Source organism: Nanorana parkeri, unplaced genomic scaffold (assembly GCF_000935625.1).
Source record: "Nanorana parkeri isolate BGI_ZX_2015 unplaced genomic scaffold, ASM93562v1 scaffold874, whole genome shotgun sequence".
In the NCBI taxonomy this organism is placed as follows: Eukaryota; Metazoa; Chordata; class Amphibia; order Anura; family Dicroglossidae; genus Nanorana; species Nanorana parkeri.
The window spans coordinates 312040-319325 of record NW_017307142.1 but is presented as its reverse complement, the minus strand read 5'-3'; positions in this window follow the sequence as shown (position 1 = coordinate 319325).

Here is a 7286-nt window from a genome sequence, read left to right as displayed (position 1 = left end):
CAGCTGCGGGTGTGCGCCGGGCTCCAGAGCTGTGTGGGTGGTGTGGGGCTGTCTTTTCACCAGAAAAGAGGAGATGTGGGACCGGACAGGCACTGTCAAAGACAGCTTCCTGAGGTCCCCGGCAAGCGTGGGAATTCATGCAACCTAACGTCTAGGTTAACCAGTATCGGCCTTTAGTATCGGGGTATTTTCACAAGTGCTTGTGAAACTGCCCTGTATTTCCCCCCGATACTGATACTTGTATCGGTACATCCCTACCGGAAAGGTTTACTCTGCTAGACTTAGTTAGAGAAGAGTAAACCTCTCCGGGATACAATGTTTCACTTGCGGGTGTCCGGGAGCCGCTATCTAATGGCGGGAGAATCCCGGAACGTCCGGGAGAGTTGAGATGTCTGAGATTTCTGTTGATCGAGTGATTGATACATATGTATGGTCTATGAACCCCATCTATCTTTATTTATATTATCATCGTCATCATCATCTATAAATTGACAATAGAAGCGATTGAGTTTGTTGGACATTTGACATCATTTTCCGGCCATCGCTCACAGTGAAGAGCAATTGATGAATTATTCTGAAATTACTTTTGGGCTCGGAGTGAGAGCAGATGGATGTCAGCACATGTAGAGTTTGTGTCACATGGAGCGGCGGTCATCATGTTGATGGAAACAATCAGGTGAAATGGTTACTGATAGGAGAAATCAATGTCTGGCCAGCATACACCACACAGCTGAGTCACCTCCGTAGATATCAGTGCTCCTTATCAGGTTGGAGCCATTGAAATTTCATCACTTGCACTCACGCAAACCCGGCTGCAGGGAACCTTGCACAGTCTTCTCTTCTTATGCCATTGTACAGCCTGCTTCTGCTCAAAAAGCAGACTTGGTATCTTTCTCAATAGGCCAGCTGGATCACATGACCTCTGCCTTTTCACTTACCACCCCCAAGTGTGTTGCTGGTTACCTAGCTGGCTCTCCTCAATCTCTGGGGTGGAGGTTGTATACAATATCTGATCCATGGGACAGGGATAAGGTTTAGGTCTGATTGCCCAACCAATGCATTCTCAGCCAGACTACTTGGTTCACATTAAGGCCTTGTTCACACCGAAAGCATGCCCTATTTTTTTGCGTTTGCAGTGGAACGGAACGCTGGCAAAGTTTTGACACACGCTCGATCGCACTACGGGCAGGGGGGGGGGTTCCTGGAAGAGGTGCCATTGAATTCAATGCCCCTCCCGCCCCAAAACACAAGGGGAAGTTTCTCAGCGATCGCACTGCATTCCAGCAGCTACCGCTCTGGAACGCACACGCTTTCGGTGTGAACAAGCTGGCCAAAATTTTGTATATGGATTATCCGGGGTTATTTGAAAAAAAATTATAATGTCTAGTCTGGAGAACCCCCACTCTTCCCTCTCTGCTTCTGTTACAGCAATAAGCATAACATTTTAGATTTTTGTTGCCTTTCTGTCCCAGGGACAATTTCACCATGACAGATAGTAAATAAAAAAGCCAATCTGTCCAACACCGGCGTTCTAATCCCCCCCTAACCAAAACGAGAAGCACGTTTAGGCTGAAGTTGTAACTTAAGCGAGAACTATGAGGACGAGGGAAAATCACTCATCCTCATAGTTCGAGCCGACGTGTGACAATGAATCTGTCACACGTCGGCTCAATAGATCGGGAAGTGAACGAACACATATCGTCGCTCGCTCACTTCTCAATCATCTCCCTGCAGAGAGCCGTGACTGTCAGACATGGCTCCCCGCAGGGATTCCCCCACTCCCGCTCCTATCCTCCAGCGGTGACTGGAGGAACGGATGGGGGAGGGGGTGGGTACAGTTGGCACAGCTGGGTGGGTCTCGACAGCATCGTCGGGATCCGTCCCTGCTGCGGTGGTCTCAGTATACTGTGAGCTGTAGCTCGCGATATACTGAGCTTTGGGTCACGGCAGTGGCGGAGCTAAGGAACAAAGGGCCCCCCCCAAAATAAAAAAAAACACCAGGGACCCCGCAGAGCCAAGCAGAGACCCTGCTGAGCCTAACAGAGATCCCACAGAGCCCATCTGAGAGTGACCCTGCATAGACTCTCTATGGTGGGCTTTGCAAGGTCTCAGGTGGGCTGGTCAGGCTCCCTTTACCTGCTCCTCTTACCTGTCAGCCCCAAGCCGCCCGCTGCTGGGCCCCGGCCTCCTCCACCTCCAGGCATCAGCCTCCTTCTTCTTCACTGCCGGGCCCCTGACTCCTCGGCCGCCACCGGCAGGCTGGCCTCCGCCTTCAGCAGTGCCTCCACCGCAGGTCCCCGACTACCACCACTGCCAGGCCGCGACTACCACCACCGCAGCTGCGGGTCCCAACTACCGCTGCTGCCTCCTCCTCTCCCGCAGGGCCTCTGGCCCCGGTTGAGATGGGGGGCCCGCTGGCCGCTGGGTACCGATCCGGCGCTGGGACTGTGCTGGGCCCCCTAGAGGCCCGAGGCCCTGGTGCGTCCGCACCGCCTGCACCGGCGGTAGTTCCGCCACTGGGTCACGGGAGGATGCTAGTACAGTATATGTCCTCCCGTGACCTTTAAGAGAACTATGGGGAAAAACACTTACCTCATAGTTCTCTTTTAAGTAACATATTCCAGGACACTTATAAAAGGTGCAAGATCCTCAAGTTAAGAATGATCATGTCAAACTAAAGCTAAATGAATCAAGTTCCAGTAAGTGATTTGTGATATCTATGTCCCCTTTGATCACAATATGGTATGACTGAATTGTGCAATGATTGTCTTCACTGGAGAATAGATAAAACACATTAGCCCCTGTCTTGTTACTGATTAAATAGTACAGTGTTTGCGGAACATTTCAGCAAATGTAGACCAAGTATATAAGCTTTTTGGTGCTTAACTTTCTTTTCTGTTGTGCTGCGACCTCCTCTGGCCCTCAATAGAAAGAACCTGAAGGTATGGCTGTGGCTAACATTACTGGGTGTTCCTTTGGTACTTGAAGCCTTTGTTTCTGTTAGGGAGGGAGCGAAGTCCCCCCTGTTTGCTGGAGTGGAACCCAATAGCAGGGAACAATACCAAAAGGAGAGTCCAGGCTGAGGTACAAGACAGGATGATCCAAAATGCATTGTCAGAGTACAGTCCGGGTCGAGGTAGGCAGCAAGTATCATAAACGGGAAGACAAGCCAGGGGTCGATAACCAGGAGATCCAAATAGCGGGGAAGGCAGGAAATAGGAAATGAGGCTTCGAAGCTGCTTTGCGTATGGCAGAATAACTCAGGAACAAGTCTTGGCTCTGGCTGGAATTTAAACCCAGCACGGTCCAGCGATGCCCCCGTTGTCTGGGCAACAAGGAAGCCACAGATCCCTGGGAACCAATGGGATGGCTGGGAGAGAAAGAGTGCTCGCAAGGCCCTCCCTGGCAATGATCAGCACCTGAGGTGACTAATAAGCCACGGCAGCGTCACATGCGCACCTGCAACCCGCCGCTGCCAGGCACCAAATTCCTACAATCTCTGCCGTGCCCACTGGACCCCAGGTAAGAGAGCACCCCTGGTCCCACGACAGTATCTCGAATTTCCAGATTGCTGGACTGAGTCTCAGCCACCAGTCGAAGCAATAGGGCTCACTCCATTAAATTTTGTTATCTGATTCCTGTTTAGGGAGTATATTCCCATCAGCTACTTCGGGCCCTCCACAGTTTTTGAACACAGCTCTGACTCTTCCTCTTGTCCCAGTGATGGGAACTTCCTAGAGAATTCTTCCTCTGACCAGAAAAGAGGCCATGGGCATCCTTAGCCAGGTGGTCACTGAGAACTAAAACTCGAGGTTTCTCCACTTCCTCCGAATACTTGGTACCTATTGTGGGATCTGGCGGACCTGCATGTTCTGCTAAGGTTTTTTCCCACCCACAACTTTTCGAAGCTTTTTGGTGCTTAACTTTCTGTTGTGCTGTGTCCTCCTCTGGCTCTCAATAGAAAGAACCTGAAGGTATGACTGTGGCTAACATTCCTGGGTGTTCCTCTGGTGCTTGAAGCCTCTGTATCTCAAATTTCCAGAGTGCTAGACTGGGCCTCAGCCACTATTCAAAGCAATAGGGCTCACACCATTACATTTTGTTATCTGACTCCTGTGTAGGTTTAGGGAGTATATTCCCATCAGCTACTTCTGGCCCTCCACATTTTTTTAACCCGGCACTGACTTTTCCTCTTCTCCCAGTGATGGAAACTTATTAGATAATTCTTCCTCTCGCCAGAAAAGAGGCCATGGGCAGCCTTATCCAGGTGGTCAATGAGAACTAAAACTCGAGCTTTCTCCACTTCCTCAGAAGACTCGGTGCCTTTTGTGGGTTCCGGCGGACCTGCATGCTCTGCTAAGGTTTTTCCCACCCATAAACAATTTAATGCCTTTTGCTGTCAAGTGGAAGTAGCCCCCTCTGCTCCCAAACTATTTTTTCACTTTTTATCCATTCCCTACTGAGGCAGTGAACACATGTTCCATCCCAGGCTTGGTGGACCTGTTTGCCTCTCTCCTTAACAAGGCAACTGTTATCCCAGATGAGGATTTCTTCAAGGATCTAATGGAGAAAAAACTAAAATAGTCATTATGGTTTAGGAACCACACTCTTAAAGGAGAACTATGAGGCGAGGGAAAATCACTCATCCTCATTGTTCGAGTTGACGTGTGACAATGATACTGTCACACGTAGGCTCAATAGATCAGGAAGTGAGTGAACACATACCGCTCACTTCTCGATCCTGTCCCTGCACAGAGCCGTGACTGTCACTCATGGCTCCCTGAAGGGATTCCCCCCTCCCCTGTCTGATCCTCCAGCGCTGACTGGAGGACAGGACGGGTACAGCTGGCTTTGCCTCTAGATAGGCAGAGCCAGCTGTCAATCACGCAGCTGTGTGGATCTCGACAGTAATGTCGGAATCCGTCCCGGCTGCGGCGGTCTCAGTATACCGCGAGCTGTAGCTCGCTATATACTGAGCTTTGGGTCACGGGAGGATGCTAGTTTATGTCCTCCCGTGAACCTGAGGAGAACTATGGGGAAAAGCACTGACCCCATAGTTCTCCCTGACCCCATAGTTCTCCTATAACATAAAATATTCCTTAGGCTAAAAGGAATCAGCAACAACAAAAAATCTAAGAATTAATCACCCCAGATTGGACTTCAAGCCACAATCCATGTCTTAGGAGGCCAGTGTCTTATCTATTAGGCCACTGGGGCTTGCTACGGCCTTCCCAAACCTCACCACCCCAGAATGAATTTAATCTCCACTTTCCCAAGATAGTGTTGGAATGGTATTTTTTCCACCAATTTTCTATGTAGCTTGAGCTACAGAATCCAAAGAATGGGGCTCCTAAAACCGAAGCTTAATCTTACAGTTACCCACCAATCTTTAAAGGGTTATTAAACTCTTGTGTGTTTTTGCATATATCTACGGCTAGCAAGCAGTAGATATATGCAAAAAATGTTTTAAAAAAAATGCTTTAGAAGCGGTTTAAACTTACCCCTGTCTTCCTGCGCGCTCCCGTCCGAAAATGTGAAAATGCTCGGGCGGCCGCAAAACATCTTGGGGCGGGCGCATGCGCAGTTCACATTTTCGGCCGGGAGGCGAGGAGAGACACAAGGTAAGTATATGGACGGCGTGCACCCGCATGTAGACACCGTGGGACAGGGACAGGAAGTGCCAGCAAGGACAGACGAGTCAGCGCTGGAACGGAGACGAACAGCAGCAACGGAGGGACAGATGAAAACGACAGGAAAGAAGAAGATCGGATTAAGAAACATCATTTAGGTATATCGGGGGGCGTGGCTTGGCGCTGAAGAAGATGGACGCTTAACTCCAGAGCTCCGTCTCCAGATATCCGGAACGAAGCTACAATCACCAGCTTTCGACTACCATGGGGAAAATAGGCAGACAGGACGCAAGGTCCAGATCGCCTGGTCGGACGGGACCCAACTGAGCCGTCAATTCCCCGGGATGTTCCGCACACAGCGGCCGGAAAATCTGACCGCGAGGTCTTCCAATATGGCGATGACCGCGACTAACCCGCCTGCTACTGCGCCTCAGGCTCCCATGGAACCGGGCTCGATGTCGTCCTACTTCCAACAACTACCTACCAGGTCAGATTTGACACTCCTCGCACGGGACATCAAACAAGCCCTGAGCTCGGCGGTCTCCGAACTCAGACAGGACATTAGGGATATAGGCCGCAGGATGCAGGCGGCGGTACAGGCCGGAGCTGGAAGAGATGCCGCCATCCACTCTCTCATCAATAGACCACCACCCGCTCGATGATTGACATGCGTCGCCACATGGAAGACCTCGATAATAGAGGACGCCGCGCCAATATCCGAGTCCGGGGGGTCCCAGAGACACTCCTACCTGACTTCGTTAAGACGACCCTGACTGACATCTTCAATGATCTATTAGACCGCCCGCCTGAATCGCCCATAGACTTTGTGAGAGCACACAGGGCGCTATGGCCCCGCAACTTACAAGAGGACATTCCGAGAGACATTATCTGCTGTCTACAGAACTTCCCACTAAAAGAAGAGATCTTACAACGGGCCCGGGCCAAAGCAGTGGTCAAGTATGACGGCTCCGAGGTAAAACTTTTCCAAGACTTGTCCAACATCACCCTGCAACAACGTAGAGCCTTAGACCACTTGCGCAATCATGGCATTCCATACCGCTGGAAGTTCCCATTCTGCCAGTCCGCACTACACAGAGGCAGAACCGTTACGTTGCGCCTACCTGAAGAAGCGGGAGACTTCTGCTCGCAACTGATTATCTCGACCATCCAAGTCCAAGATTGGTATGAAGACCTCAGGATCCACGCTGCCACCGACAGGCCCAGTCGCAGACGAGAGCGGTCGCCATTGGAGCCAGACCCCACCAGAACCCCCGGGACCATCGGGAAAGAACGACGTCAGAGAGGCCCCAATACCCTACCTTATCCTACTGATCGCCGGATGGACAACATGGTGGATTGTGACCGGGATGGCGAACAACCCCCCCGCTGAATTCATACAGAGATGCACTCATTCCTAGTCAAGTGGCCCGAGACTGTTTTCCCGGAATTTTCCCTGTTAACTTAGTTGGATGCTGGGATCCTTGCCTCGGACGGTTTGCGGAGCTGGTACCCCTACTCAAGTGTGACCCGCAGTGATGTGCACACAGATAACTGAAAATGTTGGAGTCACTCGGTTTTCATTCCTTTATTTCCAATTTCTACGTGTCTTGCCGTTACAGGATCCTCACTGGCAGGCAGGGACCTGAACCGGCCTCC